We start from the raw sequence: 23,969 nt of genomic DNA on the forward strand, positions 1-23,969 counted from the left end.
GGAGGAAGGGTAAAGCGAGGCATATCAATATATGCTCGACTGGCTTAGCATAGGATGAAGGCATGAACTTGCGAGTTATTGAATGATGAATGAATATTTGGAAATTATATTTGAAAGGAAAAAATCCACGCATTTCTGATTTGTCCAACAGTCAATTCAAATCGACCCTAGTAATCCAATTTCCTTCCGAAATTGACCGCGGATTGGCATGGAATCGGTCTGCTAACTGGATTACGCCTATTTGCCATGGTGTCAGGATAATTTTTTGATTGATGATTTCAGCGGGCTTTAATGAAATAAACATTAACAAAAGGGTTGACAGGCATGTTTGTTGGTGCTGACAAGACGAACTGGCTTACGGTTGTTACAAAGGAACTCGCTTACGACGCCAGAGAAGTAGCACGGATGGATTGAATTATACAATACTGTTGGGAGTTTATTGCCCATGCCATGTTTATGCCCCTTGTAAGCCCATGAAAGAGCCAGTCTACGTATGTGCTAATGAAAGCTCAGGGCATCGGGTTGACCTTAAAAAGCTCTCTTACCCTGACCCTTCCACCTAGTATTGTGGTATACAGTGCGTCCTGTTCGCGTACTCAACGCTTAAAAAAAGCGAGAATAATACCACTGGTTCTAGAGACACAGAATAAAAAGCGAAGGAATGCTTCTTTGCTCGACAGAATGTGGGACCTGCATCGGTGAGGACTACTAGTTACGGGTCGAAATAAGCTCTCCGGCCTAATGCAGGGGCATGTGATTTTAAACTACTGGAAACTATTTTCAACGCCTGGTTCTAAGCGGTTATAAAACTGGCTCGTCGGATAGCTAGGGTGTATTTACAGCTACGTACTTGCCAGCGGTTGGAAAGTTGGCTTATGTCCGTTGAAACAGAGAAAAAGATAGAGAAAGAAGGACTGTCCCAGTTTCGATTTTCGATGTAATTCGCTTATTTTATTTTAGCGATCTTCTGTGGGTTTTATTGTTAGACTTGGGCCGGGGTTGTTGCTACTACGGTTGCCTATCTTTTTTTTGTCCTGTGTATTTCACGACGACAGGAAAGGCTCCAGGTTTCGGGTAAGTATTATTTCCTTCCTTTACGTAATTGGAATAGTAGATATTGCTGTAATCTCATTGGTAACAGAGACAAGAGTAACTTTCTTTCTCCACACGAATCGCCGAAGTATTTCGTAATACTTCTAACAGTACCATCATAGACCTTTGGTTTTCAGGAATGCTTTCAGCCATTCGCGGACCACGCGTATATACTATATAGTATAATCCGCCCTATTACACTCGCATCTTATAATCATGCTACCAATCGAGGCTCGCTATGTGAACTAGTACAAGCGGTGCATATTATTACATTAGGCCTTAGCCATATGAGTCAGCAGTTCTCAAAGTTTCGTGGTTTAGGACATTTGTCATTATGTCCTAATGCTGCCTTTGCAAATAGTGCTGTTTTGGTCTTGTTCGTCATTGTTCGCGGTGAAGTGTGTGTGCCCAACAAGCTCGTTATACCGCTTCGTCGGCCTAATCATCTGTCCCGTTAACAGTAAAGGTACTATGGCTCGGTAGAGACAACAGAGAAAAAACGTTATTTGTTGATATTCAGCAGCCGGGCCGGTCTTAGTTGCCAGTCATTCGCACCAATCGGATCACTACCGAAGTCAATACATCTTTCGAGCAATCTCTCCAATTGGCCTCCACATAGACATATATCTATTATATAACGCTTATCCACAGGCGCTTGTATCGGTCCGGAATCAATATCGAAAGACAGCCCAGCTGGCTTGAGTCACACGGCCTTCTGCGCTGCAGACCAGTAAGAGACGTCGGTTTCGTAAAATCTTTTGGATTGCACCTCCAATCAGTGTCAACTAGTGGACCACAACGATCGTCATGGCCGTGGCCAGTGACAGAGATGTATGCCGACTCACCAGACCTTAGAGCCACTAGCGACTTAGGATGCACCGCCATGGTGTAGACGAACAGAGCACACAGTGATCTGTTTGCGTCTCGTACGCTACCTACTCGTGTCATTAAGACGTCCGATGAGATATGTCCAGCAGTGTCGTTAACTATACTTCGGTTACATCAGATCACGGCTGGATCGTCCGATTGACAGAGGAACTTGAAGTGGATAAATCAAGTTTTTAATTTGGGAAACGTATATATATCGAGCGATTGAAGGAGAAAGTCAGGCGGAAGCCGTCTTGTTCGGACTGGCATCCCTTCTCATGAGGTAGGTATAACTATCATTATCTAACTGATGACATAAGCATGAAATAGATACGTATAATTGAATTGAATTGCTGAATTCCTTCCATTGCATTAGCGCAGTCCATAGTTTGTGTGTTGAACGATAATAATATACAGTAACGATATGGACTCATTGTGAACGATCTACTGTCGTCTGCTGGAAGCAGACAAGAAGATGGTTCGGCCGTTTAGCTTATTGCTGACACCAGACAGCATTTCAATGCGGATCTATTTTCTTATTGTAAATGAGTATTATAGATGGAAGACAGTCAACTTCTATGACAGTCGATTGCAACTGCCTAGGCTAGTCTTCTACTAAACAAACATCTGCAGTCCGACTTCATTACAGCTGCAGTGTTGTACGATAATGATCAGTCAGGTCCTTCTCGTAAAGCTTGCCTATCTACCCGTCCTTCTGCTTATCAAGCTCGTTTTCGAGCTCTCAAGAGGCACATCTGTTTGTGCGATTCGAAGTCGTCTTTACTTGCTTCAGTAACCAATGGACGTACGTTGATTTAAACAAGATAAAGTTCTTGACTCATAACGATCCTTTGGTTTTTAGTCATCCGATTCAAGTTTTTGTTCTTCCCATGTCAACGGTTCCCTCCAACTCATTAAAATTCTTCCTCTGAAATCCCACTTTTGTCCGATATGTTACCACCTAGCGTTGGCTAACTAGAAATAACGAAGAAGTCGTCCCATTGTCGTATGATGTAAATGGTTTTAGCTTTTTTTTCAATTTTTAATTTAAAATAGTATTATATATATATATATATATATATAATGCGTAAACGCATACATTAATTACAGATCTAAGCAATACAGTTATATTACTTAGAAAAATACAGATATAGTTGTGAGATGCTGGTAAGCATTACTATCAATCGTGTGGATAAAAGCTAGTACGTAGTAAAAAAAAAATATTACGGTCGTCATTTAAAATCGGTTAAGTGTGTGTTCTATAAACACATATGATACCAAGGAGTACAATTTTAGTACGCACTTAAACAAAAACGTCAATAGAAGCTGTCTTTTTGCTGAACTTCTTTTTTATTGTCCAAGAAAGCAGCGTGCAGCAAAAGACATTAGACATTTCGGAACAACTTAAACGCTGGACTGAGTCCACTTAACAAATACCTTCAAAAGGCTTAACGACTAATGCGTAGGTTGATGAAACTAGAAGAAGCAACCCCTCAATTAAGATAACTAAGTAATGAAAAAATGTAAAGGTCTGTAAACGACAAGATCCCTATTATTCAGTAGTTAATGCCATGATTTGAAGTGATTTTTCTCAGGCATAGACATTGTTGACCATGACCTGATATGAAGAATATTTTGTGTTCGTCTGATACGGTGGCAAACACACGTACACGTGTTGGGTTTTGAAGAAATCTGCATCGCCTGTTTGTTACGGAGTGGTTCGAAAATGTCCGGCCGCGAAACGTTACTGGCGCAATGCCGGCTGTAAAATACTTTGTTTGAGAAATAAGTCTGTTATGCGATTTTCGCTTATCGTTCTCATCCAGAGTTTGCCGGAGGATACTGGTATAAATATATCAAACGATTCACGTTTTTGACGTCCTGCGTATGCCACGTATAAAAGAAGTGAAGAGCGACAAACAGTGCTATCGCACACAACGCTTGATTACAGCCGTACATAATAAATGAAAATAAATTTACATGCTGCCCTGAAGTAAATTCCATTGGCTTCGTCGGCTCCCGTAAATACCGCACAAATACGAGCTTTAACTTTTTTTAGGTCATATCATAACTTTAAAACAAGTCAATGTTCAACGAGTATATGTTACCATGTAATCTGTCGTGTATATATACACATGAGACATTGCGTTTGTAATTTATGTTATATTCAGACAAGCTATATGAAGAATAAACAAGTATGATATGAGAGAACATAGACGGCCATCAGCGGAGTAGTTGACTGACGAGTAGTCAACGCAAGTCACGCTTCGTCGACGTGTTCGATTGCAGCCTAGATAGGACAGCTTACCTAATGCCCTTAAGAGCGTATTAGGCTTTGTTCGTTTACACGCAATTCTGGTTCGCACAACCAGATGAAGATACCAGTGCGTACTTCCACAATCGCTAGATGTGGGCTCACTATCTGCTGCCAGACGTCTGGTCTAGATTATACGTTGACCCATGTAGTGGGACCAGGCTATTGTTAACTCCGTTAAAAAACGAATTCAAATAGAACGTTAGCCTAAAAATACAGTAATAGTCCGGCTGAAACAGGATGCACTAAGGATATCAATAGAGCTCAGAGTTATTTTCGTGAAAGGTGTTGGATAAGAAAAGTTTTTCCAAGCAGCAAGAAATACATGTCTTCGTACTGCAAGCTTAGATGACCTGCGAATAATGAGTGCTGTTGTCTGGGAAAGCAATGGTCCGCTGTTCGTTCGTGGATCGTCACTGACGAGTCTGTATTCACCTTTGTCCTAGACCGGCACCAAGATAGGTGCTCTTGACGCAGCCTCTATAGGCCTTTTCTTGTGAACGTATAAAGCATAGTTCAATGTGCGTCAATTTTGCTCTGGCATCGTTCCATAAGACTGTTAAAGATCACTACGACTGTATACAATTGAAAAGTTATAAGGTACTACAAAGCACAGCGCAAACAGAAGGGTCTCTTGATGAGTGGGAAAGCTATGCAAGCTATACCGAACTACTTTTCCGGCGGCGGTATCAGGCGTACAGTGTCGCGTATTTCTTAAACAGTGCCTAATGGCTTTTAAAACCATCTACCCCGTAGATTTTTATAGCTCACTGGGAAGAGAAAAATGTGTTTTCTACTTTGAGAGTCGATGTACACAATAGATATACCTGAGGTCAGCTAGATGTAGCGTGAACTGGAGCACCATCCTATAACTGCAGGTTTTGCTGGTATTGGATCTCCAGTAACCAGTCGACTTGATAAACTCCTGTCGTCACAATATGTGATGCAAGCACACCCAAATACAAACGTATGATTAAGTAGTAATGCTATGTGATATCTGTAGTAACGTCTATCAAACATTAAACATTTTATGAGAATAATAATCTACATACTCGTATCAGTCATCGCTATATGGTCACTCGTTTTGGCTTTCCTTCTAATTATTCGATTGATCCTCGATCCTCCTGTATCTCTAGTGCCTTCTCGCTGTTGTTGTTGTTATTATTGCCTAATAGGCTATATTACTGTCCAGTAGGTATAGCAACGATTTGATCATAATTTGAAATAATAATGATAGTTTAGATGCAGTTGCATTGCTACTGTCAACAATAGCGACTTGGGTACTATGGATTATAAGCACATTCCTGGTCCGATTTTCTTTATGCGGTGGCCTGAATCAGTATGAGGTTGATGCGTCGGCGCCCACAGGCTGTTCCGTAGGAGTCTTCCGTTTCTTTTTGTGCTTTCGTCCGCTCTTTCTTTCTTCCTGATCTGCCTCATATCCCTTTCAGCATTTGTGCAACGAAATTTCTGCCACCCGCGTGATCTCCGCTATTATACGGCCCTAATAAGCATAAATAAGTCAAGTGCCGCACTGGATGACCCCCCCCCCCCCCCCGCCGGCCTCTAGGTAGGTAGGTAGCCAAGCGCTATGACTCCTTTACGAGTAGCCCTTGGTTTTCTGGCGCTATAGACAGAGCGAAAGAAGAGAAATTAGAGACAACGGGTAGGGAAGATGGCGTCGAATTCTGCGACGATGGCGATGGCGACAACCGCGAAAAATGAAATGAATACCTAACTGTCTTTTGAACATTGCCCTTTTTGCTTTGGCGTTCTATCTAGCTTGTTCTCCAACAAGACTTTGAACGGACACAACAAGGTATGTTCTACTTGAAACCGCCGAAAGAATCCACAGCAGACATCTTGGCCAACCTTTAGTCGTCGTGGTTTGGGTTGCGAAAAATGCTCGTCTGGTACTACCGATAGCTGGCTAGCTACCTAAACCTGTTCTAGCAACGGTTATCTGAGCTAAAGCCGATGTGCCAGAAGGCTTTATAACGTTATTAGAACGTCATGAAGTTGAGCGTTCCCCGAGCACGCCCCGGTCGCCACATGGCTGTCATAGCATGCTTCGATCCCGACGGGCTAAGGTCTAAATTTTAAACAGAGCATTCTGCATTTAAATACTCCTACTTAGACTTGCAGTTCGAGTTGCTTAGGAACAATATCTTAAGCATACGGTTAGCTCAAGTGAAAGTCTCGTGTGTTTACATGCATGTGCTCTTCTAAGTGAGACCAGCAAAACTGACAAGCACGTCTGATTTCCTAGCATTTCTTATGTGTAATCCTTTAAGGTAGAGGGGAATATTTGTGGGCTGTCTAACCACCATCACTGCCGCCTCTGCTTAACCGCAAAAGCCGCTTGCTAAAAGACTGGCCGGGTTGAGCTGGGTCGGGTTTGAACAGGATGATGAACCTCGGCAAGATCCGCCCCAAGCGTTATCGTGACGACCGACACCGCGTAGTTAACAGCACAGAAAAGGTCTTTCATAGCATTTGCACTTTCTTCTTACTATCAGAACCTTGAAAGAATAATCTAAAAGCGCGAATGACAGAAACTGAAAGCAATACTCACTCATCGACCTGTTCGTGGCCCTTAACCATAAACAATGCTGCAGTTAAACAAACTTCCCTACACAATGCTTTTGGTTTTGTCAACTTAGCAATTCATCTACTGAATCTTTTACTTAGCAACTCTACAGCAGGACTTTTACATAATTAACCATAATGTCACAGCGAATAATGGAACACCATGGAAATACACATGTGAGTCACTGTTGCTTATAGTAATAACAGACAAATATATATATCCTTGACTCATGGGCACATAACGAGCCTTATGGCCTTGGTTACCACGGCGTCTAAGTCAATGCCTTACGGTTTTAGAAGCCGCGAACGCATAAACCCAAGCAGTTGTGGCTGTCAACCATTATTAATAGCTTTAAGCTAATATCGTATTGAGACTGCATTAGTTCTAATTTTTTTTTGCCTATGGTACTGACTAGTTGCTAAAACAATTATCGTTAATATTAAAATAATTATTTATATACTTTAGATCATATATTGTAATTAACACACAATGATAATAAATGCCCCCTTATACAATATAATTGATTAAATTTAATTGACACCAATGCGACAAAACATATACCGTAAGAATCACAGTTGCACATGATTTTTGCTCAGTACAAACCATATGCGTTAGACAATATACTTATCATCATGTAAACACACGTTTTAAACTAATATAGTTATTACCATTATCACTATACGATATGAAAGGCAGCAGAGGAGTCCTTCTAGCTCCTTTGTCCGCTTTTTTTTTGACGCAGTTGTAACTGTTTTCCTCGGACTCCTTCCCCGATCAAGTCGTATCGGTTAATGTCAAGGAGTGTTCCTTCTTGCTCGCTTTTCCCTCTCCAACTACACTCCCGAATTTCCCGTTCGACTGGTGGGGGTAGTTCAGCTAACTCCCGCGTGTGTCACTGTCGCTTCTTTCCGGCCTGCTTTCGTTAGCTATCGGCGCCGTTCTCGTCGTTGCTGGAAGTATCAAAGCAGCAGCCTCGAGCGGGCCCGGTTAGCCCAGGGTGTAGATAGATTGGGAGCGAAGAGTAGAGGTCTGCTGGAAGAGTCATTCGTTCACCATTCCCAAGTCACCGAAACCCGCGTTAGCGTGAGGGAGGGAGTGTGCCATTACCCTGGTGCATTCTCTTTCACTTCTGCCTTCTGGCAGAGCTCTGTATTACATCTAGGCATGGTTGTATTTGTTGGATGTATTGTGTATATGGAAAAAAGTAGAATGGGAAGAACGGGCGTTGGAGTGCGCGTAAGCCTTTATCGGTCCCAGCAACTTAGGCAGATTCGCCGTGTGCTGTCTTTGTTCTGCGTATGTTGTCCTCGAAACGTCGTCATGTCTTACGTAGGAGCAGGAATGGCAAGCGAGCGAAGGATCGTTGCTAACAGTATGATAACAGCGCTACTGCAATCCGCGGCTTCCGCAACGGTAGCACGGAGCGACCAACCGATTGGGTCTGAGTGGATCTATTTGATTTTATGTTCTTATTCGTTCTCGTGCTTCGTCCTCCACTGCTACCACAACGAAGACGACAACTACTACAACACCAACTATGTATGTTCTTCGAGCCAGCCTCCGTTCAGCTTTCTGCTTTGATTTTGGGCTGTAGCAAAACTGGGGCTCGGGGGTGGTTCCGTCGTCCTTCGTTTTTTTTGTTGCGACTCTCGCTACCCTCGAGACGAAAAAACATTTATGAGTTGTATGCAGTAATGGTAGTCGTACCTAGGATAAACAGGTTTGTTCCATGTCCTACTCTCCTACAGTATGCCACCACGAAATCTGAACGAGAAGCAAAGCTCATTACCGTTTGTCCATAGAATTAAAGTGCGACTTTTTCAGCTCAGCCCCAATGGAATGATTACGTAACATAACTCTTTTTATGGAACGGAGCAACAAGAGTGACGGAACTTGGCAAGACAAACGTGGGTAAGAACAGCGGACTTGTAATCAATCCATACTACTTTTTTTCGAAGGTACAGCCTTACCGACGTTTTGCCACCTAACATCATTCTTATCCTACAGCGCTGGACAAAAAGACTGCGAAATACTTACGCATTAGCTTTTTCATTCGCGTATTATTCATTCGTCATCGACCCCCCCCCCCCCCCCCCCCCCCCGTTATTTTCTCATCAACCAAGAGGTAGATAGCCACAAGCGTGCTAAGTCATGCGTGTCTTGTACGACCCACACACTTACCCATGGAACTAAAACGAGGCTACAATCGTGGCAGCGTGCTACATACGCGTAGCACTGAAATTCTATCGACGTCTGTGTGAGATCTACAGATCGGGATAGCTATCAATCCGCTACCTCCTACATCCTCCTACTTAACCATGGCCTTAGTACGTATCCTATTACCATTTGCATACATGTGAATGCAATGTCGAGGTCCGTTGCCAACGAAGCTGGCATCAGTAGCAGAAATAACGTCACAGCCATTACTCGTGTGCAGAGTATCGTTTTATACTAGTACCGGATACCAAGGAGCGCTCTAAAGTACTGTATTTATTGGGCACTATGCTATCGTTCCTATGCCGTGCAATAAAGTGGCACTAACTTGCTCCCGTTTTACTGCCAACTGTCGTGGATCTGCTTTGTTTTAAGACAATAAGGCACATGATCGGATTGATCCTCATTGTGGAATTCACTCATTTCATGCAAGTACGACATGGCTGGCAGGGGAAAAGTTCTGCAAAGAAAAGCAAACATACCTACCAATGGCTGGAATCTGTTTTTCTATCATGTATGCTGTCATAGCAGACGATGACTAAGTGCTGGTAAAAAGTTCACTCGGACGCTGTTGTCAGGTCAACAGAAATCCAAGCTTAATACGAATTGGAAAGGATAAAGTGTTGACTAGTACTACGACAGCTTTCGGGTATCCTGTATATGATCGCATCATAGTACCGTTGTCTACTCTGGACGACGTCAGCTTTTTCCACATGGCCACAGGATTATAGATTCGGATCGCGCACAAAAATGCCATGACAAGTTAACATTGTGTTAACTTACTGCTGTTTTATCATTAGCTTCGCTTTACATTGTCGTGCTAATGCGTGCGATTATTAAAAATGCAAATTTCTATACATCTATTACTACGATTTGATAAAGTGGCCATTGTGAGTGAAGCGGATTTTTGCTCTATATTTCGATAGATAGCGATCACGGCCATTGGATGATAAGGCTGAAATGTCTTTACAAGCTTCGATGTTCGCTTCCCTTTTCTAAGTGTGTCGCTGTAACGCCCAGATTGGCGTAAGGCACAATTTAAATGGGGACTGGTATGAATTTACGTGAACCTTGACTGATTTTTCTGCGACTGACTCTGAGCAAGCCAGTATTGCTTGGTCCTTCAGACAGGCGATACTTTAAAAAAGAGTCCGCTTTACATTACAATGAAATATAGTAACGACTGTTAAACCTCTAGCTGGACTTTCCCTAAATTGCCGTAGCGATCCAACCAAATACAGTCCTTCTCCTTTCCTTACATACTCACTCCATTTAAACAGGTTACGATTCTCAAGCAAATAGTACTAGTGAACTGATCGAGTGGCAAATATTTGCGTATGCGACACTGCAGAAGGAATCGACGAACTCATGACGTTTCTCCATTGCGTTACTCCGTAGAGGGGTAAAAAAAACGTTCCTCTGTGGAACACAACAGAGACAAACGACCGGATCTATTTGCCCATGTATATGCATAAAGTTCTTAAAATATACTTTTGGCTTTCGTGTATAGACGGAGCAGTTTCTATCGTCGAATGAAGCAGGCGACCAAGAGGAACGTGCTACTTGAAGGAATCCGTAACTCTTTAAGCCAGCACTTCAAGCGCAAAAAATAAGCCGATATGAAAAATTCTCAGGAAGGAAATGCTTTAGATTAACTCGTCCTGACGCTTAAACGAAATACTCGAACATCGTGAAGCAGTACGACTGGCGACGGTTTCGGCTCATCTGCACAAAAGCCCTTTTTATTTGCATAGTAACTCCGACAAAAAGGAACATTCGAAAGAGGCCTTCATTAGTCACGTAACCAGTGTTGGCAAGGTCATACATAGACAACACATTTTATCTTTATATTTACTATTTTTCCGTACTCCCTGCCGATCTGTAATCTATCTTCCGATATAGCAAAAATAGCGGTGACGGAGTTGTCCGATCGTCCTTGGCCCACGTATGCAATAGCTATCTCTTTTGCTATCGGAAAGCACAAGTTCCATCCGTTGCTTCGATTCATTAATTTATTAATGTTTACGCTCTTAAGATGGACGGTCCTTGACTGTGGGTATGGTGCGTCTAATCATTAATATGCAATGAGTATCATTGTTTTTATTATATATTTGTGCGCTGGATCGTTTCTGTGTTTTTTTTTTTGTTTTTGCTATTTGCTTATTTGCTGTAGCAATTGACTTCTGTTAGATCTGAGTCACGCTGGACAGCGAGAATGTACATGCTAGACCGTCCTGTTGCTGTTTAGCTACTGATGTACTCGTACACGGTCCAGATCGGCCATTCATTCCCATACGGTCCGAAACGTACCTGCTATGTGAACTAGTAGAATGGCAGCCACAAGCGCCAGCGCGTTAAGTTGAGGAGACATGTTTCGGAGAAGTCGATCGAACAACAATAATGCCAATGATAACGTTCAGGTCGTTGGTATATATGATGACGACAAACGAGGCGTCGCTGAATCAATCGATGAATCACTGAGGCAATGTCTTGATGACACAGGAAATGTTGTCGCGGTTGTGCTTCTTGTCTCACACACACAATATACAATATCAACAATAGCACTAAATGTACGCGTGGCCTGTATTATCAATTACGAGAGCACTGCATCAACAACAATGACGACGAACGATAATGATGAAGAGTTACGTATTCTGCGTATATCCTCAACACGGCGTTGCCAAAGACGTAAACCCGATTTGGCGGAAAATGCGTTTTGGGGGACTGGAACGGGAACGGGGACGGAGACAAGTCTTAGTGAGAGAATTGGGCGTGATCAATAATCGGCAGAATAACAACGACAACACCGGGTGATTGGGAAGCAAAGTTGTCCGCGATGGTTCGCTTGTTCAGGGGACTGAGTTTTAGGCTAAAATTAATGGCGTTAGGTGGTGTGATTATACAACTCGAAAGCGCGTCTACGCTCTGTAAAAGGACCTTGTTTGTTTTTGAAAAAACTGGGTCTTATAAAAAGGAGTAAACTCTTTTGCTAGGTTTTCCGCAAGACGTATGTGTATTCCTATGCGATTCACCTGCACACTTTTCATAGCATCACCAATCAAAAAGACAGATGTCTACCGGTTAACGTCAAATGAATGAAGCACTATCGAACCCCGAGAAGAATCACCCCGGAGCAGCCGTAACAATGTTCTGCGAAGGCAATAACAAAGTACGGTAGTTTAGAGCGCGCCGGTGACAGTGAGATACAAGTTGCTTCTAATAAGAGTACCTATAGGGCGATGTCTTCTAGTAGGGTGTGCAGTCTCCGCGAGCCAAATGCTGATGCTAACAGACGCGTTGTCAAAGAACACTTCCCGAAGCCCTTTATCTTTCTCTCACAAACACGCAAATCAAACGCGTGCTATTAACAGGTATACAAGAGTTGTTGTTATATGTTATCTGGTGGATTGGCTTGAATGGCACACTCTTTAAAGCTTCTGTTATTCCGGAGAGCTTAGGTACGGAAATCAACGGGGAAGAATAATGTCCAAAGGGACTACGGTTCCAGCGACACCAACGTCTACATTTATAAGACACACTCGAACTGCCTGCGTATCCTCCTTCACCAATCCACAGCCACACCTGGGTGAGCCTGCAAGTGCTCTAGTCTGACCTTACGCAATTTGAAAACCTCGTCACTGATCATTACCACTAGTGCTTGGTATCCTTAAGCTATGGCACATGCGTCGAATGCGATCCTTCTATTGGAGCTCGACAAGATGCCACCTGTCGAAATCCACCCCGTATTCGCTGGTTGGCGTAAATATCCGCAATGCTACGGCGTATATGATGTAGTCTCAAGTTCGTCGATCGCGTGTCACGATGATTTACACAGGGTTTTTTTTACTTGCTTCGGTAGACAATGATTATTTAGGGTAAATTGTACTGGTCTCCGCTACGCACTGCTATGATTCAACTAGATCGTCTTACCCTATTTTGTTACTATTGACAACCTCGTCGATCTTCTGTTTCAAATTATCCCGCTATGCGAATTTTTCACTGAAGTTCTTTTCATCGCCTTTACCCACTCCGTGCTGTCAAGGGTAGATTGGCGGTCGGCAATAACGCCAACAATCACTTTTCAGTAACTCTTCGGTAATTTCCAACTACGTCCAATGACAGCCCTTACAATTAACACTTCTGACTGTTCCTTTACAGTGTGGCCTTTTTCCCCAACAAAACACGCTGAAATGCTTAACTTCTAGATGGCAAACACCAGTATCAGTATTTGTGGTACAATTCACCTTGTTTTTCACACACAGTCGCCCGTCGTCGTGCCGCTCTCAAGAGTCTTCTCCGCACTGGACTGAATCCGCTCTGACGGTAACGACGGTGGCAAGGTTTGGCGCGCGCGGATCGTGCCGTTCTCGTGTGCTACCCTTTCTCAATCCGCCACCGCTTTCCCTTTTACACGCACTTCTCTCTTTCAGCGCGACGAACCCCGGCGCTGGTCTGAGTTACCCTCTCCCCTTTAGCGATTCGCTGCGCCACCGAGGAGCGCTAGCTAGAATCCTAGCTATTGCTTTTCCTAGTGCTAGTATACCGATGCTTTCTAAAACCACCAGACTGGCAGTTCGCTGCTGCTGTCGCGGGAAAACTCGCCTATTACCTAAGCGGTTTCCTTTGTAGAACGGAGACATAGACGAGATTGTGCGGACGAGAGTTAGCCATTCTGGGTTTTTCAGTGTAAGAGTGTCACCAGCGTGCGGTGTAGCCGCATAAATGATTCTGACGTTTTATTGTCGGGAATAGAATATTTGCGTTTCGTCATGAGGGACGATTTCAATGGAAACTTGTCTGTTGCTCTATGAAGTTATTATTATGTTAGTCCTTATGAAACTTAAGCTTTCGATGGGTGTGTGTAGACGAGTAAACAACTCGCGCAGAATGGCACTCCAACCCTTCATAGTGGATGTTCCTTTTTTCAATGCTAAACGGTCGCGGCCATAGCAAGAGTAACTATCCTACACCTACGAGCTTTTCGGCGTGAATCTAACTATTTTCCTCCCTAAAACGTGGCTCAAAGCAATTTCGAGTCCTTGTGATATACAATACCCCTATTTCAGGTCTATACATTCCGAATTTTTGCCACGTTAGAAGACGCATAAGAAGCACCAAAGACGATAGAAGATTTGTCCAGCGATACACATTATCTCTTAACCATCAACAAATTAACGATTAGAGAAGAACATGGAATAAATGAATGAAAATAAACATAGTTCATTAAGTATACTATGACATTGCAAATGAGGCTGGACGTTGGATAATTGTCCACAAGTTGTCAAAGATAGTAGTAGTGTTTCCGGCTCTAGGTGCGGTATAATTTAATGTACAGGAAAAAAAAATTAGAAATAGATTGTAAGTTCAATAAAAGCTTTAACTGCCAAACCGCATCTAAAGGCGACAAAGAATCGTCAGAGGAAAGCGAACTTTTTAGGCACAATTAGGAAAACAGGAGAGATTTCAGATAACAAGCCCACAATGAACCTGCGCTCATGATCTATGCTTTGAATGCCGCTAGCTCTTGCGGTAGCGAAACAACTTCCAACTAACAAAATTAAACGCCATTTGTAACTACTAAGAACAATCTCATAATATTCTTGGACTAAATGTCTTTGGATGCTCACCATGGATCATTTTTTTTTTTCTTTCGTGTAAAATAATCGTACGATGAGTACGCCACTCATTATGGAATTGTGTATTTCATCTATAAATATTCTAGCAAATACCATAATCACAACGAATAGAGCCATTGACGTTAAGACGTTAAACACGCTGATCCGATCGTAAAGTAATGGCCTCTTAAATACGATTCGTTAAGATCAGGAAACGGTGCGATCTTCTTACCGTACCTCTTAGATGACCAGGCTTTCGGAGTCACCTTTGGGTATTATTAGCAGGGATTCTATTGTGCGTGTGATGAAGAAGGGATGTGATCACAAAATTCGAAACGAAGGGCCCGTTTTAGGTTACAGTAGTTCGAAAGCGGGCCATGCTAGAGCGAGGAAAATGCCTACTTTTGCCAAAAAGGACAAAATTTACTCTAAGATCCATATATTAAAGAATTGCAGGCGTTGATTATAGTTAAGTCATAAATATTGCCTCTATATTGTAGGTAAAGCAATCACAAGTACGCATTACAAAATGCTAGCGACTCGGAAAGCTCAACAGCCCTCAGCAACTCTATAGACTTACAAGAGAAATATATGTACCGACGCCCGGAAATCGTAATACATGAGGTTAGTCACGATTCAAATTGTCGTAATTTGCAAACTGTGAATAAAAATGGTAAAATGTTTGTTCTAGCGTAAGCTACCGGCTGGCGTTTGTGCTAGGCGGTTTCTTCGTTAACTTCTGCTCGATTTGCGCTACTTTCAATACAAATTGGTGAACTTACTACGGTCGAGACGAAAACGTACTGGTGAAGACTCGACCAATACAGGTTGAGGCTTTCTACGTTCTCTCAATTAACCGAGTTATCGCTCAAGATACATTATCGCTATCTCAGTTATCTAGCATATATTGAATAAATTCTTACATATATTGAATCTTTTTTTTTTTTCAGTATGCACTTCTAGAAGTGGGCTTACCCGGACCTTACCGTCAGTTGAAGAAAGCGTTCCTAGACAAATTTGTAATCTACTGTACTTTGAAGTAAGACTCCCGAAAAATCACTGTATACGCTTAAAAAGCAGCTTCATCTTCTTTGTTCATTTTGAGCCCATGCTTGACGGTCATCCGAGAACCTTGGCATGTATAATAGAAGGTTCTGCAGGACATTAGGAGAGAGAACTACAGACATTGTAGTTAATCGAGGAGTTCTTTGAGAATACCATAGAATATTACCTTTTGATCGTTTCAGCTCCATAGAAGCTGCAAAAAATGACAGTAACATCGCGCTCGTACCCGATAGAGAACTTTATGAATAACTGCTCAACAAACTTAGATTCACTGCCGAGAATACGAGAACTTTAAATAACATTTAAAGTTCTCGTATTCTTTAAATCTAGCTGTGCGGGCAAGCTATACCGAACGAAGGCACTGGGCCCTTTGCGCCGTTTGTTTCTAAATCTCTTCAAAACAGATTTTTCGTACGAATAGGGAAGTTAGATATTTTTCCCATTATTTGCCGTAATAACACTGATGTTTTTATTTTGACATTTTCGTATTTGGTATGCTAGCTTAAGATTTATAGGGCTACAGTGTTCTGGCTTGTGTCGACCATATGCTGCTGATATCAGAGGAGTTAACTTATGAACTGTTTGACTCTTTTTCCTTCTTTTGACCCTTTAACCTTCTTTGAAGAACTCTTGCAGGTCCGTCAAAGAGGCCATTGTGTTGGACGGGGTGTTAATTATGAAAGCCACCTGACATGCGTGAGGATTTCATATGAAGTTTGAGGCGTTCGCGCATTGTAAATAGAAAATTCCAAGCACGTGGGTTTGTTTGCCAGCCTGTAGGATCCGCTCAGTTGGGCGGTTGTAGGTATATTGATACGTAGTGCGATTCGGATCTACGGCTTCGATATTCGTCTCCATTTGGGGTATAATCTGTCATGTTCAAATCTAAAAAAGCGAAGCAAGAGTCACCTCGTCGCTGCTTGAAGATTTTGTTTTGGTGAAGATGCGGTGCTATCGTGTTTGGCTTCTAAGCTAAAGAACACGCACTTGCGTCGGTTCAAAACTGGACGTAACCAGACATACTCCATTTGCTGTATACATTTCTGCTGCACTGAGCGGCTGAAGATAAGGGCCTACTTGAGAAAGCGGCTCAGTTGTCTGGGCTTCAGGATTTTCCTAGGCGCGATATGCTGAGTTCGCGTAAAAGATGGCGTACAATGAATACCAGTGATCTCGCGATTGGTTCCTTTAGAGGATTTTGACGCACATATTAACGCCGGCTGTTTCGTCCTCGAATGCAACGACTAGATTTGTAAAGCGCCCTGTACGGTGATGGGTGTTTGTTCTTGCATAGAATTCTGGTTGCGCAGATATTTACGTGATGTGCAGGAAATCGAAGTTGCTGGTAAAACGTTCCATTCGGCCGTTGATGGAAAGAAAATGGTCGGAATAGGCTTTTTCCACCATAAGCATGACCGGTTTCGCGCTTGTATATGAAGGAATGGTTCCTTCTTTGCTGGTTAATGAATCCGTCTCTATGATTCCCTTGGAGGATCGATCGGAGGGCCCAATGAACCCTGCTGGTCATATACCGAGACAGGTAAGTTTTGTTACTTATCGAAGTTCGGCTTCTTCCAGTCTAAGCGGTTTGAGAACTGGTGTCACGTTTGGTTGGAATGTAAGTTGTTTGACAAATGTTTGCTCTTTTGGGACGATTTGCGAGCTTACATCGAAGTCTTTCGGTAAGGTTTCTTGAATTTTGGGGATATTTCTCTCAGGAATTTATGGCAAAGGCTTGATTTATCGTTTTATTTTTTTTCCTATTACCGTTTCGAATGCTTTTACTGAATACGCATAAGGTACATGCGTTTGTAATGATGTTATTCCATATACTTATCCTGTTCTCTTATGAAGTAGCAGCTAGCGTTATGATCAATTCTTAACCGGTCTTTTTTAATTACATTTGACATTGATAATAAAGTAAAAAAATGTGTGCTGTTGCTCAATAAACTAAAGAAAGGTGCAGTAGAAGTTAAACAGAGTTTTTTTATAACTTCGAGTAACCATATATAAGCGATACATTTGTTCTCATTCGAAGATGTTTGAAAGTTGAAAAAAAAAGATCAATTCCTTTCCAATGTAAGATAGATATAATAAATTCTTGGCGTGTTGAATCAATTCCTTTCCAATGTAAGATAGATATAATAAATTCTTGGCGTGTTGAATGCTTAACAGTGACACCATATAAATCGTTTATACTTTCTGTGATTAAGGGTTGGATTGACGCCACCCATTTGTGTCGAGTTTTATCTGTTCGCATTCATCGAGCACAAATATTCTTCACGAATTGTATGCGTTGTTCGGTTCCCATGGTGCCTTCGACCTATAACCGATGTAAGAAGTGGCACCGGCTTGTCGGGACGTTTCGAAGATGTTACTATTCAATTTAAATTTATAATCCTTACATTTCTATCTTTTATGCTAATGTCGTACTTGGCGAAGAAGAAAAACACTCGATCGAACAGCGGACTCTAAAGGACGGACCTAGATCTAACATTGCCCTTAGGTTGGGCATTGTCTGGAAGCGTTATTCTCCCGATAAACTGGTAAACTAATAAGGTTAACTGGTAAACTAACTAGGAGAAAGGTTGTACAGGGATTACACAAAGTGGATTGTGGCCTATTTGCAGTGAGTGTTATCTACTTTTTTTGTGAGCCCAGACCACTTCAAATGGCAATAATCATGTAACTGAAAATTGGAGAATCTGTATGTGTGAGGCACAATACGTTTATTAAAAATTTACGCATTGGCTCAAAAACATTCGGTTACACTTTTCTGCCTGAAAAAGGGCAAACGACTTTTTCAAACCTACAATAATTGCTGCTTACCACTTGTTCGCCCTACGAACACTTTTTTCTTTTAATTGCCATCCGGGTGCCCCAACAACGAAAATGATTTTACCGTGAAATTTTCTAAGTGGCCATAGAATTTGCCTGCACTTGTAGGTAGGCGCTAATTGTCATTCATCTGGAAGTGATGACGGGTGCTAAAAAATACTCCTTGTACCCCTTACCATCTATGCTGGCAGTCAGGCAAAATTTCCACAACTTACTTCAACCCGGCTACAACATTGTCGCCGCTAACACTACAGCAGTTACTACAAGAACATAATTAGCATACGTGCGCTAGCAGCGGCAATACTCCAGCATCCGAAAACAACTAACTTGACAGGCTTCCGATCGTCGTAAACACTGCCATAGAGGTGGCAACTGAAACTGCGCTAGGCAGAGGCGACTGGCCTGTTTGCTCTCCAGCCGTATCGGCTGTGCGCCCTTTCTAGCCTTTTACCTAATTAAGGACCCCTCATCGGAGTCCTTTCACCCTTTAGGCCTGCCACCCTCATTGCGTTCCCCATACAGCCATTCTTCAAGGCCTATCACAGGGATCATGGTCGAACGATCACGACACGCTGCTCCGTCAACCGAGGTATCAGATCTTGGGTTTTGTGATGACCATCATACAGTTGTAGAACGCGTTACGAGGACGTACAGCGAATTGAGCGCGTTCTGCAAGAAGCGCTCCGCCGCGGTTTAGAACAGAATTTCCACTTGACCAACGTGCGAGACCTAACGAAAGCCAACGAATACCCCTAAAACCGTACAGCCCGTTGTTTCCATTTACCCCAGACTTCTGCCGCTGGTTCTGTCGAAGATAATTAATCTAATGATAATAATAATAGGGAGGCAGCAGGGAAGACGAAGGCTTTGGTAAGCTTAATCCGAAAAACAGATGCGGGTATGAGAAGGGCAATGGCCCACATGTAAGTTCTAGCATCGTGTCAAGTGATTGTTTGACCTTTCCTTGCACTGAGCAAGCCGTTGATCAAAACGGTTTATACCGTGCTAGTTCCATCTAGAAGCCACTGTGCCCTTCAAAGGAAAAAGGTCCTGCGTGCCTTAATGTTGATGTCTCTATCCTGGCTGCTGCGAACTGTGTGGTCGGCCGTTCCGTAGACGTATAATAATAGCTGTAGTAATTCGAGACAAGCCTCATCACAAAACAGGGTTTCCAACATAGTTCATTCGTCATTCATTATGATAACGTTCACCTAATGCAGATAAACGCTGCTTTACGCTTTTCGTGGTAGTAGCACCAGTACTAGTTGTTTATTTAGGAGAATTGGCCACTCGAATAATAGTCCCGCTTACAAAATTAAAAATTTTCAGCTACGTGCTTAGATACCGCTAATGTATATACATACATAAGGGTATATTGTACCTGTCATTTAACAGCCGTGTGGAAGCTGAAGCAGGGAACATGATAAATACCGTGAATTAACGTCTATCGTTTTGACGTAAAAGTAATGGTATACATTTGTAAAATAATAAAGAAAATAATGGGGGTGATGCCTTAAATGACACAATTTTTTTACACTGATTCTAAGATCTGCTGTTGTTCAGCTCAATAAGTCTAATATTAATTTCTGGTATGGTTTTTTGCGTCAATTACAATGGACATCTAATTACAAAACTACACGTAAATGGAAATAGGTCTCACTGAATAATAACAAAGTTTTTTGATTTTGTACTAGAAAGTACCATCGTCCGAGACAGTAGACAGAAATGAAGTATGAGCTTTGCAATGTAGAAATTTTTCCTAACAAAATGCTCCAACTCAACCTCTAAAACCTCTTCAGCTTGACAGCTTTGACCACCAATAGATGCGGCCACGTTTTCGGCCGATATCAAACAGAAGGAGAAAAAATTGTCTGTGTTCTTGTAAAAAATCATATTGCCCGAACATCTGTTCGTAACGTGTTATCGAATTCGACTGTTACCAAAACAGAGCATTATTGGGGGCTAACTAAACGTTCTACCGCAGAATGAGACACTTAAAGCTGCAGGAGATGCTCCAGTTTGTTTTTTGCAAAACCTAGAAAAACTGTCGCAGAAGCTTTGATGAAGAAAGCTGGTACCCAGTATCAAAATAACATCTGTCCTTCCATTAATTTTCAGTGCGAGAAATAAACAGAAATCGAATTATACCTTTTTTCATTTGCCCAAACTCAACCAAGTGTGAATGACATACTGTAAATGAACGGCTCAAGCGCTCTCAGAAATGTTAATGTTAAATATCCTAAGATTCAACAGCAATAATAGCAACAAATGTCGGCCTATCTTTGCAACGGAGACAAAAAAAAGTGATCATTTTGTAGAATATAGTGCGGATCGATATGTCAGGCCGCAATAGAAATTATGTCCAATTTTGTTCGCTAACTCGCTAGACCGTTTCCAGTGAAGGTCAGTTTAGTCAACTGTTGGAAATTCTAGTATCAGCTGAAGCATGTCCTGAACCGTGTGTAAGCCTCAATATATAACTACGCTTGCCTCATGAAATAAAACTGGCCTTTTTTGTAAACAAGGCGGAAAATTTCAGCCGGCGTGTCCTGACTTAAGACTAATGGCTAATCATCGAAAAGGAATCTATGTTGAAAGCTGTGCCTTCATATCAACTGTTCAGCGATATTTGAAAGGTTACGTTTTCTTGGATACTCTCAGTTTGTGAACATATATCAAATTAAAAAAATGGCTGCAAAACCTACATGCTTAGATATTGGTAAGACTGTTCGTTGCTAGAAAATTGCTCTTTCTAGGAGCCACACCAATAGGACAAAGAAACGCTCCTCGTGATCGATGTGACTTCGATTCAACCACGATATTTTTACCTAATATACAAGGTACAATGGCGACCCGTCGGTTTATTTTTATCGTGCTAGCACAAACATAATATAAAGTTGAAGAACTTTAGGCCGTCAGGCCTCTGATGGCAGAAGTTCCAGAAGGAGGGAACGAAAATATCCTTGTACAGATTGAAGGACTTTATACGGATCGATTAGAAAAACTGATCCATTGTAAGAGATCACAAATTTGTTTAGTCTACAGCGTTAGCCTATTTCGATGAGGCAATTGCGCTCTATACCGGAAACAGTTACAATAACGCATACGGATAAATAGGCCTAAGGTGAGTTACAGATATTTTTTTATTCCAGCCCATATATTTTATTGAAAAATGAAATATTCATTTTTTAGGAGAGACTTTACGCCAGAGGTCTTGCACTAATTCTATTTAAACATTTACTTTTCTCTTACGCGTATTTTCCTGCATCTCTATCTCCCTTTCGATTGACGTCCACAACGAACTTTATGAGAAGCTGGGTATACCTTAGTTTTCTTGCTCAGCTTAAATCCATTTCCCTGATTTTACTTGTTATCATTGTGAACTTTCATCTGTAACGCAGTGCTCAACGAAACGTCAAGCTGCCAATACGAATGGAAATTGTCGATTATCTCTCTGGCTTTTTGTCTTGAGAGATAGGTGGACAGGAGGTTCGGCCCTTGATGTATGCAAAACAAACAAAATCATCTGTATTGCGAGTAAGCCGCGAATTTTACTCGCACCCTTTTGTTTCCTTAGCTGGCGATAGTTCATTCGAAGACAACAACGTCAAGTCGGACCTGCTCTACGCCGACAACAACAGCAATTGGCAATGATTCTGAGGCAAATTCGTTTTGACAATGGCAGGCAACCGTTGTGATGTCAAGCTCGCGGTGCAGGCATTACACTAAGCTACTTTTTCCTAATAATTTCCCCTTGATAGAGGAAAATTATCTTTTAGATTTTTGCTTTTACAATGTCTGATTTGTTTGTTAAGTGTAAATCGAAGGTCGCCACGCAGCCTGTGCGGAGGGCCGATTCTACGATGCAACTTGATAGTATTATTGAGGACGCTCAAATCGAATGATGGGCCATAAAAACCATCATGTCCTAAGTTTGATCAACGCCACAGAAGCAGGCAGCCATTTTGATGAATAGAGCTGTCGATGCTGTAGGTTTCATGGAACCTCAACACCTATCTTCTAGGTTTAGGTGACGATAAGTGTTTCGTTAACGTTACGATTTCGTTTCACACCCAACGCTACGTAGCGCTCGGAACGTAGTTCAATGAATGTGTTTTGATTTCGATCATATTCGCACCTGAATTTGTGTTTTCTGTCAAGTCTCCGATTTTCCTTGCTCTTTTTTCTTACGCAATAGACACGCTCGTTTATATTAGACACTGCTAACGTATCCATATACACTTGTAGAGGACGACGACGACGACGTTACTTGAATGTAGTAGCTATACGTGAGCGAGCTTTTCCAATCCACAAAAGCTACTGCACGCGACCTTCTGCCTTTCATATAGCTGTACTGCCCAATGCATCCTACGAAGCCACTTACCAAACTAGTTAACGTGCATTGCCACCCACTTCTATCGACACGTTAACACATATAGACCCACCGCCTGCCGTGTACGCGTTCCCGAATAAAGAATACTACGCCACTGTGGCTGCGCGTGCGGAATAGCGTCATACCAAAGCGGAATCGAATGCTGATCGTAGGAACTGTGGAGCTAGTTCGATCCAGGTGCAGGCTCAGGTTATGCGTAAACAAGGACATCCTTTTCCGCACAGAATAATATCGCCAGCAGCTAAAGTACAAATATCTTTGTTTAACCGCTCCCTAATGCATTGGAAGAAGCGTCGCAAACAAAAGCTACCTTCGTACCTAAAACACACACAAAACAAGAGATCAAGATCGTCGATCAGACCGCCAGGCAGAGCAATCTCTCTGAGCGGGTGAGTGAGTGTACATACCAAATATACGTTAGTTGTGTACATGTGTGTGGTACCTTCGTTTCGCGTGTCTTCCATAACGACATCATATAAACGTGTTTATGAGAACGTTCAATTGAAGAAGGCACTGTGGACGTTGGACGCAGTACGAAAAGCTATAACCAGAAACAATGATTGTTTCTTTCTGCCGTTTCATCAACGAGATTTCTTCTTCGGTCAGCTTTTCCTTTTTCAGAGTGTTACTACGTGACTGTGGTCGGTCGATTGTGGATTCTGGCCGATTCTACGAGAACGAAGGCGCCCTAGAGTCACCGCTCCTGCGCGTCCCTTTTTACCGTCCCTATTCATCCGCGAACATTTTTCCAAATCGTCCCTCTCTTTCCTGTTTCAGGTCGTGAAGACGGCGTGGTCAATGACTTTCACACAAAATGAGCATGGTCGTAAGGAACGACGGCAAAGTCATCGCGAATGCACCTATAGATTCACGTTGTTTATTGCAGTCAAAAAGCAAATATCCAATCACACGAACCGAACAGAAGTCAGGCAATAAGAATAAGATTTTTTTTGGGATTTACATAGACACGGTACGTTTTTG

General features: G+C 42.2%; 1 long non-coding RNA gene across 1 annotated transcript; it reads left to right on the forward strand.

Moving 5' to 3' along the window:
• Positions 1 to 943: 943 nt before the first annotated feature.
• LOC111272561 (uncharacterized) lies at positions 944 to 15,885 on the forward strand. The gene is made up of 3 exons (XR_002687596.2): positions 944 to 2,242; positions 15,193 to 15,316; positions 15,643 to 15,885. It is a non-coding gene; the product is annotated as an uncharacterized LOC111272561 (long non-coding RNA).
• Positions 15,886 to 23,969: the final 8,084 nt, after the last annotated feature.

The sequence above is a fragment of the Varroa jacobsoni genome, unplaced genomic scaffold (genome assembly GCF_002532875.2).
Source record: "Varroa jacobsoni isolate VJ856 unplaced genomic scaffold, vjacob_1.0 contig02587, whole genome shotgun sequence".
In the NCBI taxonomy this organism is placed as follows: Eukaryota; Metazoa; Arthropoda; class Arachnida; order Mesostigmata; family Varroidae; genus Varroa; species Varroa jacobsoni.